This window comes from Notamacropus eugenii, chromosome 5, assembly GCF_028372415.1.
Source record: "Notamacropus eugenii isolate mMacEug1 chromosome 5, mMacEug1.pri_v2, whole genome shotgun sequence".
In the NCBI taxonomy this organism is placed as follows: Eukaryota; Metazoa; Chordata; class Mammalia; order Diprotodontia; family Macropodidae; genus Notamacropus; species Notamacropus eugenii.
Window position 1 is genome coordinate 225,565,795 of NC_092876.1, and position 19,239 is coordinate 225,585,033.

The 19,239-nt window shown below is 36.6% G+C and overlaps 1 long non-coding RNA gene across 1 annotated transcript in view; it reads left to right on the forward strand.

The window, feature by feature from the left end:
* The first annotated feature begins 6,504 nt into the window (after positions 1 to 6,504).
* LOC140505805 (uncharacterized) overlaps positions 6,505 to 19,239 on the forward strand; it is a 131,556-nt gene continuing 118,821 nt past the window's right edge. Inside the window, exon 1 of the long non-coding RNA XR_011967671.1 lies at positions 6,505 to 6,586. This is a non-coding gene — a long non-coding RNA (uncharacterized lncRNA). The remainder of the gene's footprint in view (positions 6,587 to 19,239) is intronic.

The window sequence follows — 19,239 nt, forward strand, 5'->3', positions numbered from 1 at the left end:
ATCTTGTGTTCAAAGTATATGAACTAAATTGGAGGGGAAAAATTGCAGATTATTTTGCTATTAATAAGACAAATAAGAGAGCAATTTATAGGCTTAATTCTTATCACTACAAAACTTTTATGAAAATCAGTTGAGGAAATGGTTAAACAATTTGAGATATAAGAATGTAATGGAATTTTTTTTTGCACTGTAACAAATGACAAATACAAAAAATTCAGAAAAAACATAGGCAGACCTCTATGTACTTATGCTGAATGAAGTAAACAGGATTAGGAAAACAATATACATAAGGAGTATAACAATGTAATTAAAAAGAAAAATAAAAAAGAAACTGAATTATGAGGACTATGGATATGGAAAGTTTTATACACTATCAAATGTTGTTGATATAATAGCAATAATAACTATCATTTATATAGTTCCTTAAAGTTTGCAAAATTCTTTACAAGCATTGTCTCATACTATCCTCACAACAACCCTGGAAGATAAGTGAAATTATTATCCTCATGTAAGAAAACTGAGGCAGAAGTTAAGTGACTTGACCAGAGTCATACAGTCAGTCAGGTTTGATGCTAGATTTGAACTACTTTTTCTGACTGCAGATTCAGTACTACTGCTATTGAATTATCTCCTTTCCTTCCTCTTCCTCTTCCTTATTCTTCCCCTTCCTGTACTCTCCTTTTTCTTCTCTTCTTTCTTTCCCCTCCACTTACTGCTTTTCCTTTTTCCCTCTCTTTTCTCTTTCCCTCTTCCTCTTTATCTTTCTTCTTGTTGTGGAAAGGGAAGGAGACATTCAGAAATAACGATGATCTCAAAACTCAAGGCATCAATAAAACTTAAAACACAGACTGGGCAGCAGAGGATGATGTTAGGACATATCTTCAGGGAAATGAACTTCATAGGATCGTAGACTTAAGAGTTGGAAGAGTTGAAGTTAGAGGTTATCTAGTCTAGCTCCCTTCCTTTTATGAATGAGGAAGCTGAGGTCTACTTCCATTAAGTGATTTTCCTAAAACCATACAGAGAATAAATCAGAGTCATTTAAACTTCAGTCCTCTGACTCTAAATCCAGTGTTCTGTCTATTGTACCCCACTGCCTTCCAAAAGGGTATAATTTCCCCAAAGAAGCAATATAATTGCAGACAGAGTGACATGGAGGTATTGTGGGGCTTCAGCAGGAGGGATAAAATATGTTCTCCCACATAGGAGAACTATATGGAAGCTTAGTCCACTGTATGCTATACATGGTTGGGATGATAACAGCCACTGAAGAACTTTGAATTTATTGACCAGCCAGAATTGTTATCTCTGTGGGTTCTAAGATGGATTCTGTTTATTTTCACTGACCTGCAAATAAAAGTGTTTATTCTTTGAGCCTTGTGAGCCAGACCTTTGTGAAGGGAGTTGGTGACACTTTGTGTGACAGATAAAATGTTACCAGATAATTTGTGGGGAACAAGGGAGGGCAGTATGAAATTCCCAATATGTAGCTGGATCATTTGAAAACTGTTACACCTATGCTCTTCTTCTTACTCAACTTTGTCTGTGGTACATCAGTATTTTGGGTATACTTTAGGGTTCTTCTCAGGTATCAGGCCAGAAAGCCAAAGAAATTCTGTCTTATTTTTCTCAGAAAGCCAATTCTTTAGTTAATCACACTTTCAAATATACGCTTTGGAGAGCTCTATTTTGGCTTAGCCTGCTCCTCTCTCCCACTTCTTTAACCCTCAGGGCTTGGGTGGTCTACTGAACAGCTGGAACAAAACAGGAGGTTAATAGGTTCACTTCAGGATCACCCTATCTATTTAAAAAACAAGAGAGTTGACATAAGTAGCAAGGTTTGTTTCTGATTTCCAATATACTGCTTTTGTGACACCTTAAAATACAGCTTCTTGATGACTCAGCCAGAACATTAATCATCATCTTGTGTGAAGGTTAATAGAATAAATTCTGTTGGTTGATTTCAAAAATCTATTTGTTTCTGAAGATGTGGTATTTTATGCAAAAAGGATTATTAGGAGTTCTGACTTAAACATTTTTAACACAAATTACCTCCATAATAAAAAATTTGTGGTCAGTATTTTTCAAATGATTAAAATAAGTTAGTCAAGCTTTAACTAAGTTTATCACTTATTTAGACCATATGAGAGTAACAAAGGTTTGGGTCCAGTGATCTTTTTTCTTTTAAATTTTCACAAGTACACATAAAATTGATGGTTTTCTCATACAGTTATTCTGTTTATAGGGAAAATGTGAATTAAATACAATAATTCTGAATTATATTTCTAGGATACATAATTCCATTCATTTGGGCACGCTCCCTGCCAGTGTACATTACAACCTTTGCACACTTTATAGATGGTTTAATGAGTCATTATGATGAAAAAGAAAGTATGAACCCCACTTTGTTGCTGTGTCACTGTGAACTTATTAGGCTAGTTCTCAAATGACAGACATATATTACCCATGACCAGGACTGTGCTCAATACCTCTCTAGAATCTCCTCTACAATGTTGCTAACAAATAATTTCCAGCCATTATTTGTTCTTAACTTCCTGCTATTTTTTTTTCTCCTCCCTTTCAGAAGATCATTCTTCTCACAGAAGCAGAGCAGTTGATTCTGTCTTCTCCCCTTCCATTATCTTCATCCACTCCATCTCAATCATAGAAGGACTGGATCCTTTCTTCCATCTTCTTCTTGTCCCAGCAAATAGCTAAAAAAACAGACTACCTCTTTGTAGTTCTTAAAACTCATCAGTAAACTGAAATCATTCAGAGCTTTAACACCCACACTGTATCCTTAGAAGATCATGTCTCTCTTTTGCATTTTTCTTCATTGCTTTTCCTTGCCATCTTCCACATGTGTCTTTTATTTTTTCTTAGTTTTTTATTTATATCTGAAAAATCTTAATTGATGAGTTCCTTGTATATCTACATCTTCTTTTCTTCCTCAAGTTGTCTTAAGAATTTTGTTCTGAAGAGCTTCACAACCTCCTTGGGCCACTTATCTCTGTAGAATATTAGTTCACTGAGTCCTACTCTATCTTTTATCTGAACTCTTTAAAATCCATTCTCCTGAAAAGCCATGGTGAATGTTAGAAAATATTCAGCTTTCTTCTCTATCATGAATTCCAAGATTGAATGGACATCTCTTTTTATGTCTTCTATTATTTTTACCTTACCAACCTCTTTATTGTCCAGTCAAGTCCAGAATAGGAAGTTTTCTTGATTGCTCCCTCTACTTTTTTAAAGAAAGAAATTATCATTATGGTAAAGGAAAAAATACATCAACTCCTCTGCTTGTGGCAGAGTTCTAGCAATATCGGTCATTCAGTCAAGTAGCATTTATTAATTACCTACTCTATTAAGGCACTGTGCTAAGAATACAATTGCCTCTGAAGTCCTTCATTACTATGAAGGGGAGATGTCCTATCCCCTCAAATGTTTCTTTTGTCCAGGAATTCTCTATTAGGGATAGAGGCTGGACCTATGATTTCATTCTTATAGGAAACTACCAGATGAGGCAATTCCCTCTATTAATGCAGGTTGGTGACTTCTCTACAACTTACAGTCTTTGACAATTGTCTAGAACACTGAGAGACTATGTTTTGCCCAGGTTCACAAAGCCAGAATGAATCAGGGGCAGGACTTGAATCCAGGTCTTTCTGGCTTCCAGGATGGCTTTCAGTCTAAGCTAGCAACTAGGTGGCACAGTGGATAGAATACTGGTCCAGGAGTCAGGACAAGTTGAGTTCAAATCTGGCCCCAGATATTTACTAGTAGTGCGATCTCTTAACCCTTGTTTGCTTCACTTTCTTCAACCATAAAATGAGAACAACACATAATAGACACATATCAATGTTTAATCCCTCTCAGCCTGCAGTAACAGTCATAATAATGATGAGCCCAGACTTAGTGGAATACTTAGAATATGGTAGAAACTGTAATACCTCTGTAGAACCTTTAGAATACCTAGCAAGAAAGACAACCTGATGGCTAGAGTTGTATATCAGAAATTCCCTTTCTCATATGTGAATGGACAGCAACTCCCTAGTATAATAAACAAACACTTTGTACTGTCCTTGTGAATTCAATACATTAACTGTCCTGGAATTGAAATATTTTCACAGACACATTGGTGCCCACAATTTCCTAGAAGTAACACTGATCCATAAAAATTTAGGAACAATCTTATTTTAAAAAAATGGATATAGACATGCCAATCTGAGTTCTTAGAAGTTTTTAAAATGCAGAGGCCTTGACAAAGAATTATGTGGGCATAGGATGAGGTACATATCCTTGTTATGCTATCTGCTACTGTAGTTGCCCAGAAGATGTAGTGAACCTACACAAAATATGCAATAGTCTGCTAAACATTAAATATAATATTTTTTGCTTTACTTTGCATCCTCAATACTTGACACAGTGCCCAGCACATAACAGGTGCTCAATAAGTGTCTGAGGACCATTTCTATCAATTTATCTAAAAAGATAAGGAGAATGAGATGAAGAACATTAATAATAGCTGACATTTATAGAATATTATAGAATAATAGCTGACATTTATATGGTGTTTTCTAACATTTTTGCTTCTGTTTCTCTCTGTGTTGCTGCTCAACTGAAAGCTCTCTATCATGTTCCCTCTGCTGAATTTTCTGGATTTGCAGTCAGAAATACTTGAATTCAAATCTTGTCTCAAAACATTTGCTAGTTGCATGACATTTGTCAGTCACTTAATCTCCCTGGACTTCAGTTTCTTTCTCTGTAAAATGAAAGGGCTGTACTTAGAGGGCACCAACTTTCCTTCCAGTTCTAAATCTGTGTTACTTTGATCTTTTGAGTACACATTCTTGATACAGAATGTCATTCCACCATCTCTTTCCAATAAGGTATACCTTTCCAATAGTCACATCCTAGTTATGAGTACTATCATACCACATCTCAATGATATTTGAAGTTTAATTTGGTTGTAAGGATTGTAGTTCACTTTTCTTATTGTCTATATTTTTTATACTTGTGTAGGGAAATCTAGAGGCCTCTGAGACTGCTTTAGCTGCATTCCAGAAATTTTGGTGTGTTTTCTCTTCATTATCATTTTCTTTCATGAAGTTCTTAATTAGCTCTAATGTAGCAGGAGTGGGAGGATAAGCACTATGGCAAAGGGAGTGGGATAGCTGAAAGGATACCTTGAGTAAAAATAGGAATAAGGTATAGAACAGGCCGTTTTATTCCTCCACGTAGAAAAGTGGATGTTAAGACATTTGTAAACAACTTCTTTGTGGGAGTTGCTCCTTCTCTTTTTTACCTTTTATCTCCACTGAGTACAGCTCAATCAAGTCTTGAGATCTTCCTCCCAGGTTCTCTCTTTCTGTGTCAGGCTCTTTACCTCATGGTCCATCTGCCTCTGCTGATTTTCTATCACAGATGCTCTGGTGGGTGATAGTATGCCCTTTGAGTACCTAGAAAGGAGAGCAGATGTCACTGAGATCTCACAATGCCCTGCGCCAAAGGAAAAAAACTCACAAAAAAGGTAGCCCCATCCCAGATACAGGCTTGGGGCATATAGTGCGTGTGTGTATGTGTGTGTGAAGATATTTCTAGCACTAAAACTCTGTAGTTCAGAGAGTAAAATATGCCTTAAGTGAGAAGGGTCCCTCCATCAGGTTGCCCCAAAGGGCACTTCAGATGGACACACCTTTGATCCTTCTCTCACTGATGGATCTTACGCACCATGATCTGTTCTTCTGATTCGGTATTCTTTCCTGTGTAGCCCAAGCTCCCAGGGAGAAATAGTTCCTGGCTAGGGGGCGGTCTATAGAATATAGGAACCACAAAATAACTCCTTGAGGGGGACCCCTAGAAGGGCTCCTGCAGGGGATAACCCAGAATTGCTGTTGCTGAAGAAGACCATGACTTCAGAGAAGCGAGGACATGACCTGCACGGTGACTTAGTCTTGAGCGAGGAAGGGCTGTGCAGGTCACCAGCCTCACTTCTCCTCCAGAGCCATCTGAATCTGGTGACCAGATGTTCCTCAGGATGACTGGAGATGGCCCAGGATGCACTGGGAGACCTTGGGCCCTTTAGGCCAGAACAGTTCTCTGGAGGAGGGGGCATTTGATTGGGGTTTCCCAGGCCTGTGAGGAGGGAAGGATTGGGATCTGATGGCTGTAGGAACATGGAACATGAGGGCGGCCGGGAGGCAGCATGGCCAACACTGTTTAATGGGCCTGCCAGCACCACTGCCCATTGCAGGCCTCTGTGACACAATCTGCCCCCTAAGACCACTATTCCAGTCCAGTCCCAGCCCTGCCTCATTCACAGCAGGGACCTCTAGGCCTCAGCCCCTCTGGGCATGCGCCATCATCCCTCAATCTTTTCCGGTCCCGCCCACTAGTTGGAGCCTGCTTCCCCGTCCCTCCGCCTCAGCCTATCGGGGCCCGCCTACTGAGCAGGCGCAGTAGCCTCCTCAAACTTGCGGGAGGGTGGGGAGTAGCGTTCGCGGAACTTCTTGGCTTCAAAGCGCGGTGGGAGAGGGGGAGGCGCCGCAGAGGCAAGCACTCCCCGAGCCTTCACCCTTCTGGCTTGGTGATGATAATAATTAAATAATATTGATATGCATTTTATATATGATATATAATGTATACGTAATATGTAATTTACGTATTATATTTGATATGTACACGACAAGGTAACATGATATACATGCGTAAAATAGATTTTATGTTATATTATGTATAATATGTATTTATATATTATATTCGCATATAATATATAAAATATTTTACGCATGTATGTTATGTATTTGTGCCTCGTATATATTCCACATATCAGGAAATATATATTATATATGTAAAGGAAACCTTAAAGGTACATGTGGGTATTACTTTTGTTACCTTAAGCTACATTTTACATAGATATATAAAATTTAATATATACGATTTTATTTTATATTATTTATAAATAATGTATTTTATGTATTTACATATTTTGTATATAACGTTAGGATTTTACATATATTCCACATATGGAAATATGTAGCTTTAAAGTTTCCTTTATGCATATTTTCACATATATGGAATATATGTGTATATGTATGTATATACACACATATGTGGGTATATGTGCACATGCACATATACATTTACCTACATATATGTACATATATATGTACATAAATTCAGAGAAAGAGAACATGCTTTAAGATTTCCTTTATATGTGCAATTTCATCTGATCCTCAACCCTGGGAGGTAGGTGCTATTATTGAACCCTTTTTGCAGATAAGGAAATTGAGGTTAAATGACTTGCTGAGTTAATGGGCTGATAAGTACCAGAGGTTAGGTTTAAACCCAGATGTTAAGTCCAACACTCCATCTATTAAGCCACCAAACTGGCTTGATTTTTGAGAACTTAGGGTCATCTTCATATTGATTTTCAAATGTAGGACTTGAGAGGTGGGGTTATGTGTTATAATCATATCTAATTTGGTCTACAATTGAGGTCATAAACAGAAATTTTTTGAAAAAAATTATTTATGACAAGATACAGGAAGATTTCTAGCTGAAATTGGACCCTCCCCCACATGGGAGAATATCTAGTACCTCAGTATGATTATAGGTCTGTTAAAAGTCAGTTCTCTGTGGTTAGGGGATGATTTCAATTTGATTTTGAGCCCTCCCCTCCCCTCCAGTTTAAAAATGAACATGAAGTTAGGACTAATCACTTAGGCCCAGTATTGTACTGAGAATATCTAGGATTTGTGCATCTCTGCTCCCCCCTCCTCCCCAATAAATAAAGGCAAAGGAAATCTTGAAGAACACAGATAGAACAAAACACAAATCTGATCAAAGAAGATGCTTCTGGCTTATGTATCTCGTTCGATAGAAATCCTGTGTCCTTTTAAAATTTAGTTACTCCAAATAAAAGCAGTTGTTAGTGGAAACTGAGAGATCTGAGAACCGAGGAAACATCATGAGTGGCCCAGCAGGCTGGATGATGTTGTGTTATATCACTGGCTTTGGGTTGCTTTCTTCCGGGACTAGATCAGCCTGCTCTGGCTGGAAATTCTGTGTTCATGAAAGATGACCTGGCAACCCATCCTTTCCACTATATAGAGGAAGGAGGTAAAACTGTGAGCAGCAATTCTGACTGTCATTTGAGTTTTATTGGAGGGTAGAGCATACTTTCTGAGATGCCTGCTAGAATGCTTTGTAGAGCTGAGAGGTTCAGGACTTTATGCATTCATACTATATACGCTTGAGAGTGTGGTGTAGTGGAAAGAATACTGGATTTGGAGTCAGAGGACCTGGGGACCAATAGAAATGTAACATAAAGGAAGTCTTGAGGCAGCTTAGGTGCTAGCTAGACTACTTATTTCCTTCCTTTCTACTACTGCTTAAAGTGATGTAGCAGATTTAGGGACTGATTTTTTTTTTTAAATTTTACTGGAGGTGAGGAGAAACTAGAGTAGTTTTAGAGGAGAATAACAGAAGTATTTAAAGGTGGAGAAAATTGGATCTATGTGGAATAGAATGAAGAATGGCTAATTTATCTTTAAGTACACCTGATAAGCAAAACCTTTTATTCTCTGGGCCCTTCCTACTTCCCAGTCTTCTTACCCATTACTTTCCTCCAAGCTCTCCAGAATCCAGGTACACTGACCTATTTATCATTACTGCCAAATGACACACCATCTCCTGTCTTTGTACTGCTTCTTCCTGATCATCTCCAACACCAATTTCCCTGGCTTCCTTCAAGATTCAGCTCAAATATCATGTTCTTCAGGAGACATTTCCTGGTCTACACTCCCCTCCTTCTGTCAAACCCCCTTCCCCCCAGGACCCTCAATTACCGTCTACTTACACAGCATGTAACTTTTATATTGTACATATATATCTGCCTCTTGTATGCCCCATTAGAATATAAGTCCCTAAGGGGAAGGACCCTGGTTTTGCCTTTCTTTGTATACTCAGCACTTGGCACAGTGCCTGGCACATAGGAAGTGCTTAATAAATGTTTGTTTATTAATTTAGTGAGTAGCCATCCACTCTTGCAACTTCCTTGGTCTTTTACAGAAAAATGGGGTTAATAAGTAGTGCTTACTAAGCAAGTGCCCACCATCTAGACTCATAGCTTTGAAGAGGCACAGGAACAAGTAAGGGGCTTAGCTTTCTCCACTACAAAAGGAGTCTCTATTTGGTTTCTTGTATGAGATGAAGTCAATTCCTGATATTTCCCTACTTTTTCTACCTCTGCAGCTTGCTTAAATCCTTTAGATTAGATATTTTTTATGTGTAACAGGGCTTTAGCTTACACCAAGATCACCTCAGATGGATACATCCCCATAGGAAAAACTGGAGTCCTGCTTCTAGAAGATATCCTGCATTGGCCTAACGCATTGAAAGGAGAAGTCTCTTTCTATTGGCTGAATAGCCAGAAGTGACTGTTATCTTTAAAATCACTACACTAGGACTCTCCCTCTTCTCTCTGTCTCGATCTGTTTCTCTCTCTGTCTCGTTCCTCTGTCTCTGTCTCTCTGTCTATCTCTGTCTCTTTCTCATTTGTCCTTTTCAGTTCCAAGTGTAGAGAGCAGAGTCCCCTATTCATATTGGGATCTCTGGCCATGGTGACCTTGGAGCCAAGACTCTAGGCCAGAGGCAAGTCAAGGGAAGCTTTCTCACACTAATGCTATATGTAGGCACTAAACTAAGTTGCACAGAGTTGTTTGGTGATGGTGGGGGGCGGGGTGTTTGTATGTTTATTCTTCCTATATTTTTGAATTATATATTCCTTTGTAAAAGCTAATTTATTAAGTTGTGAAATGGAACTTGGATGCTTGGGACTTCTAAAAGTGAAGAATCACAGACAGTGGGGACTTGAGCAAAGGACAGAGAAGAAACACTCCCCCCCACTTCAACCTCCTAAAGGTACCAAAATCCCTGGGGAGGGGTGAAATATAATACACTTGTCCCTCAGGCAGTGGTGGCTAGAGTAATCACTGTTACACGTGAACTCTTAGCTTCAGCCTCTGACCAGACTTCTGTTTATTCCTTTAGCTTTCAATTTGTGCCATATTTTATCTCTATGGTCCCCTTTTTTTTTCTCCCTAGTGTGACTGTAACATTAAAATGTGATCAGGAAATATTTAGTAAATAAATAAAAATACAGTTAAGTATAGATAATATCACGTTTTTATACTGTCATTATGCAACCCACAGAGATCCTTCTGTACGATTTAGTAGGCCCTGTTTCTCTTTGAGTTTGATGTAAAGGGTAGAGCACTGAGAGGTTATCACTTGCCCAGAGTTAGACAGCTAGTATATGTCAGAGGTAGGCTTTTTTGACTCTAAAGCAAGGTCTCCATCCACTATGCCATGTTGCCTGTGGTATAATATTTATACTTCTTGGGGGAGAATAAGGGCTATTTCCTTTTCTGTTATGCAGTGAAAATGTATATATCAGAGAGGTGAGATAGGATTTCATGGAAGTATTTTGAAGGAAGAGGAAAACTTCGTGAGAGTAAAACAGTGTTTTAAAACACTGTTCGTTGTTCTAATTTCTTAAGGTCCTTCAAGAATAGACTAGAGAAATAATCATCCATGTATTAAGGCTTATGGGAATATTAGTTAGACAAAGGTCTGGCTTATATTATAATCAGCTTCTTTCTTAATTCTAATTCTCTTAGTTATGTAATAACCCAGGCCAGACAATGATCTAAGATGGCAGTATAGGCTGGTAGAAACAAGTATGCCCAAGGTATGTATTTCTTTGGCTAATTCAGCAACCCAGCATTCTCCCTAAGCTCTCTTCCTGGGATTCTCATTCATTATTTTTCCATCTGGAAATAAAATTGCCATGGTGGCCCTAGGTATTCTGTAGAACAGCTGGGGTCAGCCCTAGGGAATTTGAAAAGGTAGTGGAGCACTGGTTGTTAGCAGCCTCCCAGATGCTAGGAGAATCAAGCTCTGCAGTTGTTTTATGTAAAACAGTGTTTATATTCAGTTTTGAACATTTCTGCGCAGTGTTTTGAAATTTCCTGTTGCATCCCTTGATATGTGACAATATCTATCTTAACTGCTGATAAAAATGAAATCAGAATCATGAAATTCTACTCCACATATTATAGAATAATTAATTACATGTAGTTATTTTAGGTAATGCAATAACTGCTAAATATGAGAAAAATACATATTGCTCTTTTGGGAAAAAAGTGGAGAAAAAGTAAAAGGAAATTTCCCCAAATACTTGTTGAATTTTTAATTGGTTTTTGAAAGAAGAAGCAAATTTGAAGCTAAGATTTATAGATGCTAGAAAGTAGGTCATCTTGCGTACGCATAAAATCTATTTCTTGGACTAAAGAATGGTATTTTATAGGAAATGGTTAGGATGGCCTTCCTACACTTTTGTAAATCAGTAACAAAAATGCTTAAGGAATTGTTATGTTCACTTTTTGTGGGTTATCACTTATTTCCATGCTTATTTTATTTCAAATAACAGCACACTTGTCCCAATGAATAATTGCACAGGCTCATTAATTAAAAATATATCCTATCGACTCATAAAGCCCAAAAACATTTGTTAGACTGAAAATATCCTATTGCTTTTCACTTATATTATCTTGCAGAAGGCTGCACATTTGTGTCAAGCCAGAGTGAACTTGGTTCAGTATTATTTCTTTTTTCCAAATATGTGTGGAACATGAGAACAATGGAAAATATTCTTTAATTAAGTCTTTGTTTTTTTTTTTTCTAATTCACGAGACAAGGACTGGATGTGGTCTCTCATGTACTATTCACATAAATTTGTTTGCATTTTTAAACATTTCCTGACTGTGGAGGATTTCAGTAGGCAGCAGACTATAAGAAATTAGTGTCGGTGATCCCTTTAAAAAATTCCTAAAACCTATTATTGGAGAAGAAAGAACTAATCCATTTCCTTTTTTCAGCAACTGAACTTTGTCATGTCATTAAAATTTAAATAAAAATGGTTTGAAGGTTTCGATTCATAACCTTATCTCAACCCTGTTATATCTGAATCATCATTTAAGTGGCCTTATTTTTCAGTTTGTAGAAATTAATTTAAAAATTAGGCAAAGAAAGATTTTTAAAAAAGTGTTTTTTAGAATTTCTTGATTCTGGCCTAGTCAAAAATCACAAGAACAAGCTTTTCTTGAACTTAGTGTCCAACACAGTTAGAATAAAGGAGGAGAGAGGCATTTAGAACCCCTTCTTGTGCTAGGTTAGAATTAGGATGCCTTCTGTGGTTTATGTTTAAAATGATACATATCTTGGCATTTGTTTGAGAGGGCTTGTTTTGTTGCTAGACAACTAGAGAAATAGGTCAAGAGAAGGATAGAGTAACAGGAAAGCTGGTTTTTCACATAGAGATAAAAAAGTGTTTGTTATTATGGTAGAGGAACCAACACAGGGAATTCTGTTCCTGATCTTATTCTCTCTTACTGGGAAGAATTGGTTGTTGCTATGGAAATGCTGGGTACTTTGAAAGGAAGTGACCAGTCCCCCCTGGAATTTGTAATAGAGAAGAAGAAATCTATCCATAATCTTACATGAACCCTAGATTTTGGTAGAGTTCATTTCAAAAGGTTCAGAGAGGACAGGTCATATCACTGTTGACTAGGATTCTGTAGAATTTGGCCCAAGACTCTTAAGAAGACATAAGGAAAACAATTCAAATGAAGGGGGGGTTAAGACTTAAAGAACAAAGCTGAATGCATGGAGAACTCACTAATCAAATAAATTGGTGGGTTTTTTAGATATATGAAAACATTAGGAAAACAATCTAATTGATCATATTGAAAACAAACTATCTCCAAACTGCATAATGCAGAAAACCTCTGACAAAATATAACATTCATTTCTGCTAAAATCTCTAAAAGTCATAGGCATGAGACCATTCTTTTTTTTTTTTTTTCCTTAGGTCACCACGGCTAAATGATTTGCCAAGGGTCACACAACTAGTAAGTCTCTTGGGTTGAATTTTAACTCAGGTCCTCCTGACTCCAGGGCCAGTGCTCTATTCACTGTGCTACCTAGCTACTCTATGACCGTTTCTAACATGATAAAAAGTATTTACTTTAAGTCCAAAGCTAACATCTCATTATTTGCAATGAGGAGACATTAAAAGCTTTCTTAGATGATGCAAGAGTAAGGTAAGGATGCTCTGTCTCCACTAGTTTTAGAAATATTTATTTTAGTTCTAGAAATATTAATGAGCAATAAGACAGGAGAAAGAAATTAAAGATACCAACATAAACAAGAAGCAAAATTTTTGTCTATTTGCTGGTGGTTTACTTAGAAACCTTAGGCAATTAGAAATGAAACAAACCAAAACAGTAGCTTTACTGAAGTATCAGGATGCAAAATAAATCCATAAAAAATCGATAGAATTTTTATATAACAATAATATGTTCTAGGAAGAGATAGTGGAAATGGAAGTTACATTCAAAATAGCTACAAAACACATAAAATATTTAGGAGCCATTCTAACAACGCATATTTTAGACTCAAATGAATATGCTTGCACCACATTTTCAAGAATTAAAGAACATTCTAAATATTTGGATAGATAGTCATTGTTCATGGTTGCACCAACCTAAGAAAAATTACAGTAGTTCCAAAATTAATTTAAAAATTGAGTGTCATGCCAATTAAATTTCCAAAGAATATATTTTAAAGAGCTAGAGATGAAATAATAACAAAAGTCACCAAAAATAGCAAAAGTTTAGCATCTCAAGGAAAATAATGGGAAAAAACACATAGGAATAAAGAGTAAATGGTACTTCCAGATCTAAAATTATATTAGAAAACATAATCATAACAACTGTTTGGTACTTGATTAAGAAAAAACAAAAAGAGCAGTGGAACAATTTAAATGAAGAATAAGAAACAAACTACATAATTCAATAAGCAGAAAATGGAAATTAATTGGGAAAGAACTCCTTATTAAATAATATCTTCTGGGAAAACTGGGAAGTAATTTGGCAGAATTTAGGCTTAGAATAAAATGTTGGACCACATACTCAAATAAGCTCAAATTGGACATATACCTTCAGTATTAAGGGTCACCCTGTAAAATAAATGAGAAAAGAACCAGTGACTGGGGATAGGGGTGGGGAGGTGCTTTTAAGAAAGGGATAGAATTGAGTCAAAAGAAATGAAATAGGTTATGTCAGTTACTTGAAAATGAAAAGCAAAGTTTCATAAACAAATGCAACTAGGATAAGAAAGGAAGCTATTTATTAGGGTGAAAATCTTTGCAACAATAATCTTTGAAAAGCATTTGATAGGCAAGATGTAAAAGGTACTAACACTAATATATAAGAAACTATTTTTTAATAGGTAATTGAGCAAAAGTTATGAACAAGCATTTCTCAAAAGAATAATTGCAAGCCATTCATAATTATACGAAAGATTGTTTAAATCATTATTAATAAGAAAAATGAAGATTGAAACACTTCTAAGATTTTATTTCACTTCTAGCAAATTGGTAAAGATGACAGAAAGTGAAAGTAATTGTTTTTGGATTGACTGTAAAAATACAGGCATACTAATACATTATAGGAGGAGCTATAAATTGCCCAACCATTCTGGAAAGCAGTTTGGAATTATGCTTTTAAAAAATGAATAAAATGTTCTTCCTTTGATCCAGAGATCCCACTGCTAAATATATTCACCAGACAGAACCCATCCTCTTTCTAGCTGTTAGGAAATTTTTAAAATGGGGGCTCAGAATAATTGTGATTGAATTTAGAAGACAACCAAATGGACTTTAGGGGCCATTAGGCAGGAGGAAAGATAAAAAGGAGGAAAAAAGAAAAAAGAAGGAAGAAAGAAAGGAAAAAGAATGAAAGAGATTACAAAGAGCTAGTAGTGCATCAAGAATAGATCATACTAGACTGACCTTATTGTCTTTTGTGACATGGAAGAAACGAAAGGGAAGGGAATAAGCACTTAGCACATACTATGTATCAGTTGTTGTGCTAAGTGCTTTTTAAAAATATTATCTCATTTGATTCTTACAACAAGCCTGTGAAGTAGGTGCTATTATTATTTTCCTGACTTGCCCAGGTCATATGACTAGTGTGTGTCTGATGTTGGATTTTAATTCAGGTCTTCCTCATTTCAGGAAATGTGGATATGGTTACTGAAAGTGGTCAGATCAAGGGAATGCTAAAGTTATGGTTAACCTAGATTTTGATAAAACATCTCTTATAGTCTTTCGAAAAAGACGTTGGAGATATAGACTAGATGACAGTATAATCAGATAAATTAAAAACTGGTTAAATGCTAAACTCAAAGAGTAGTTATTCATGGTTCAGCATCATCATGGCAAGAAGTCTCCCTTGGAGTACCCTAGCAATCTATTGTTTTACCTATGCTAGTTAACATTTTTTAATCAACGTTTAATAATTTAACAATGTTATCTATGACTTGGATAAGGGTAGAGATAATATGCTTATCAAATTTGCAGAAGACATTATAGGATGAGATTGCTAACACATTGGATGACATAAACAGGATAAAAAATTCTTGATAGTCTACATTATTGGGATAAATACTAAATATGTATATATCTTTATATTTGGTTCTAAAATTCAAACTTATAAATGTGCAGTAGAGAAGGCACAGTTAGACAGTAGGTTTTTTGAAGAAGGTAAGGGAGTTTTAATGGACTTGAAAATTTAATTTGAGTTAGCAATGTGTGATAGCTGCCAAAAGAATGTGATCTTGGGCTTCTTTATGAGAGTTATAGTTTTCAGAAATAGGAGGTGATAGCCCTTGTGTATTCTGTCCTGGTCAGACTACATTTGGAGTATTGTTTTCAGTTTTGGGAACCCAGTTTAGGAAGGTCAGTAATATACTTGAGGATGGTGAAGAGCATTGAGCTCATGTCACAGGGGACTCAGTGGAAAGAACTGGAGATGTTTAACCTGGAGAAGACTCAATAGGAACATGATTATTGTCTCCACTTAGAAGGGCTATTACGGGGAAGAAGGGTTAGACTTTTTCTGTTTGGTCCTAGCAGTAATAACCAGGGAAAAAAATGGGTGGAAGTTTCAAAGGAGTAGATTTAAGTTTGAAGGGAAAACTTTCTAAGAGTTAGTTATACAGAGTGGAAGTGACTGCTTTAGATTGTAATGGATTTTCTCTCATTGGAAGGTAAGAAGGAGACAAGCATTTATTAAGCACCTACCTATGTGTCAGGCACTGTACTAAATGCTTTACAAATATTTTGGTACTCATTTGATGCTCACAACAATTTTGTGAGGTGGGTGCTATTGTTCCCATTTTACACTTTAGGAAACTGAGGCAAATAGAGGATAAGTGACTTGCTCATAGTCACATAGCTAAATGTCTGAGGTCATATTTGAACACAGGTCTTTATGATGCCAGTGGCCACACTCTATCCACTGTGCCACCCAGATGCCTGTAGGCAGCCTACCAGGCTTCAAATTGGGGCTTAAGGATCGTTGGTTAGGAACATAATGTGGATTCTTTTTTTGAGTAAGGGTCATATCAGATAGTTGTTGAAATCTCTACCACATCTAAAATTCTTTGCTTCTATGGAATGGTAGTTTGTAGCTTCTAACTCATAGCATACAAAGACAGATATCACTAGTATTTTAATATGATTGCTTCCATATATGTTCTTAATTTTTCTAATGATCCCCAAAGAAAAGGCAGGGACTTACTGAGCTCTCCCAAATTCCCCTCCAAACAACTTTAAATAACACCTCCAAACAAATTCTGGAGTGACAGAACCCACAATAGGATGGGGTGAAAGAATTTTCCAGCCAAGAAAAATCAGGTTTGCAGGGAAAGGTCTATCCCACTGGGGTGAGAATGGAGTGTACTCTAGTGCAGTCTGTGGCAGTTTAGACCTCACTGCCGCAAACCAAGAGTAGATCTTGGGGGTGACTGAATCAATGGGGAAAGCTGCTGCTAGAGCTCTCAGCCAATAAGACAGTAAGGAAATTAAACAACTGATCAGGAGCAGGTTATAGGGGTCTCTTTGTTGGCATTGGATGCAGTTGCATTACCAGTACTCAGATCCAGGTTGAAGTCCTGGGTATCAGTCCTAGACAAAGAAGAATACAAACACACCAGAACTTGTGACCACAGGGGAATGGTGATGCTGGTCACAGTTCCAAGACTGAAAAGAGTACTTTTGGTCACTTACAGACCAAGAGGGTCTTCTTAAATCACACCACCTTGGAAAAACTGAAAGCTTACAACCCAACAGCACTAGCTCTGAAAAGAGCTGCACAAAAAACATGTAGCTTGTAATACTGCCCCCTCCATCCTGGGAGCAGAGCCCAACTTTTAATATAAAGCTAGAAGTCAAGAAATGGGCTTGAAAAAATGAATAAAGAACAGCAACAAAAAAGATCCTGACCATGGAAAGTTGCTTTAGTGACAAGGAAGATCAAAACAAAAACTCAGAAGACAACAAAACCAAAATTGTTACATCCACAGCCTCAAAGAAAAACGTTCATTGGTATCAGGCCCTCCAAAAATTCCTGGAAGAGCTCAAAAAGGATTTTAAAAATCAAATAAGAGAGGTAAAAGAAAAACTGGGAAAAGAAATGAAAGCAATGAAAGAAAGTCATGGAGAAAGTATCAACAGCTTGGTAAAGGAGGCACAAAAAAGTACTGAAGAAAATAATACTAAAAAAAAACCAGACCAGGCCAAATGGTAAAAGAGGTACAAAAATTCACTGAAAAGAAGAACGTAAAAAGAAGAATTGTCCAGATGGAAAAAGAAAAAGATGTACACATGCTCACTGAAGAAAATATTTTTTTAAAAATTAGAATTTGACAAGTAGAAGCTAATGACTCCATAAGACACCAAGAAGCAATAAACCAAAATCAGAAGAATGAAAAAATAGAAGAAAGTGCAAACTATCTCATTGGAAAAACAACTGTCCAGAAAACAAATTAAGGAGAGATAATTTAAAAATTATTGGAACATATATTAAAAAAGAATTATTGGAATACATGAAAGCCATGATAAAAAGAAGTCATTTTTTTTTTCTTTTTGGAGTTAATTGGAGGTTAAGTGACTTTTTCAATGTCACATAGCTAATAAGTAGCTGAGGTGGATTTAGAACTCAGGTCCTTCTGGCTCCAGAGCTGGTCCTTTCTCCACTGACTGTGGACATCATCTTTCTTTTGTTTCTTTTTTTCTTTTTTAATTTAGTATTTTATTATTCCCCAGTTACATGTAAAAACAATTTTCAACATTCATTTTGAGTTCCAAATTCTCTCCCTTCCTCCCTTATCAGCTTCCCTCCCAGTTGAGAAGACAAGCAATTTGATAGAGGTTATACATGTATGCAAAATGCTTCTTAATAGTCATATTGTGAAAGAAAAACACAAAAAATCCCTCAAGAAACACAAAGAAAGTAAAAAGAACTATGCTTCAAACTGCATTCACACAACATCAGTTCTTTGTCTGGAGATGGATAGCATTTTTCATAAGTCCTTCAGAGCAGTCTTGGATTGTTGTATTGCTGAGAACAGTTAAGTTATTCACAGTTGGTCACCCTACAATGTTGCTGTTACTTTCTACATGGTACATTTCACTTTGCATCAGCTCATGTAAGTCTTTCCAGGTATCTCTGAGAGCATCCTGCTCATCATTTCCTATAGTAAGACATAATCTTTCAAGAAATTTTCATGGAAAACTGTTCTGATATTTTAGAACTAGTAGGTAAAACAGCAATTGAAAGAATTCACCGTTCAACTCCTGAAAGAGATCCCAAAATGAAAACTCTCAGGAATATTATAGCCAAATTCCATAGCTCCTAGGTCAAGGAGCAAAGAGCTTTGCTGTTGCAAAGAATGAGAGAGAAGCAATTCAGATATTGTGGAGCCACAGTCAGGATGACATAAGATTTAGTAATTTCCATATTAAAGGACCAGAGGGCTTGGAATTTGATATTATGGAAGACAAAGGATCTAGGATTACAACTAAGAATTAGTTCTACTGAATGAAATAGAAGACTTTCAAGCATTCCTGATGAAAAGGCCAGAGCTGAAGGAAAAAAAATGTGACTTTTAAATATAAGATTCAAGATAAACATAAAAAGGTAAACAGGAAAGAGAAATTATAAGTAATTCAGTAAAATTAAGCTGTTTACATTCCTACATCAGAAGATGATACTTGAATTCATTATTTTCTTGCAGTTAGAAGGAGTATGCATAGTGGGCATGGATGTG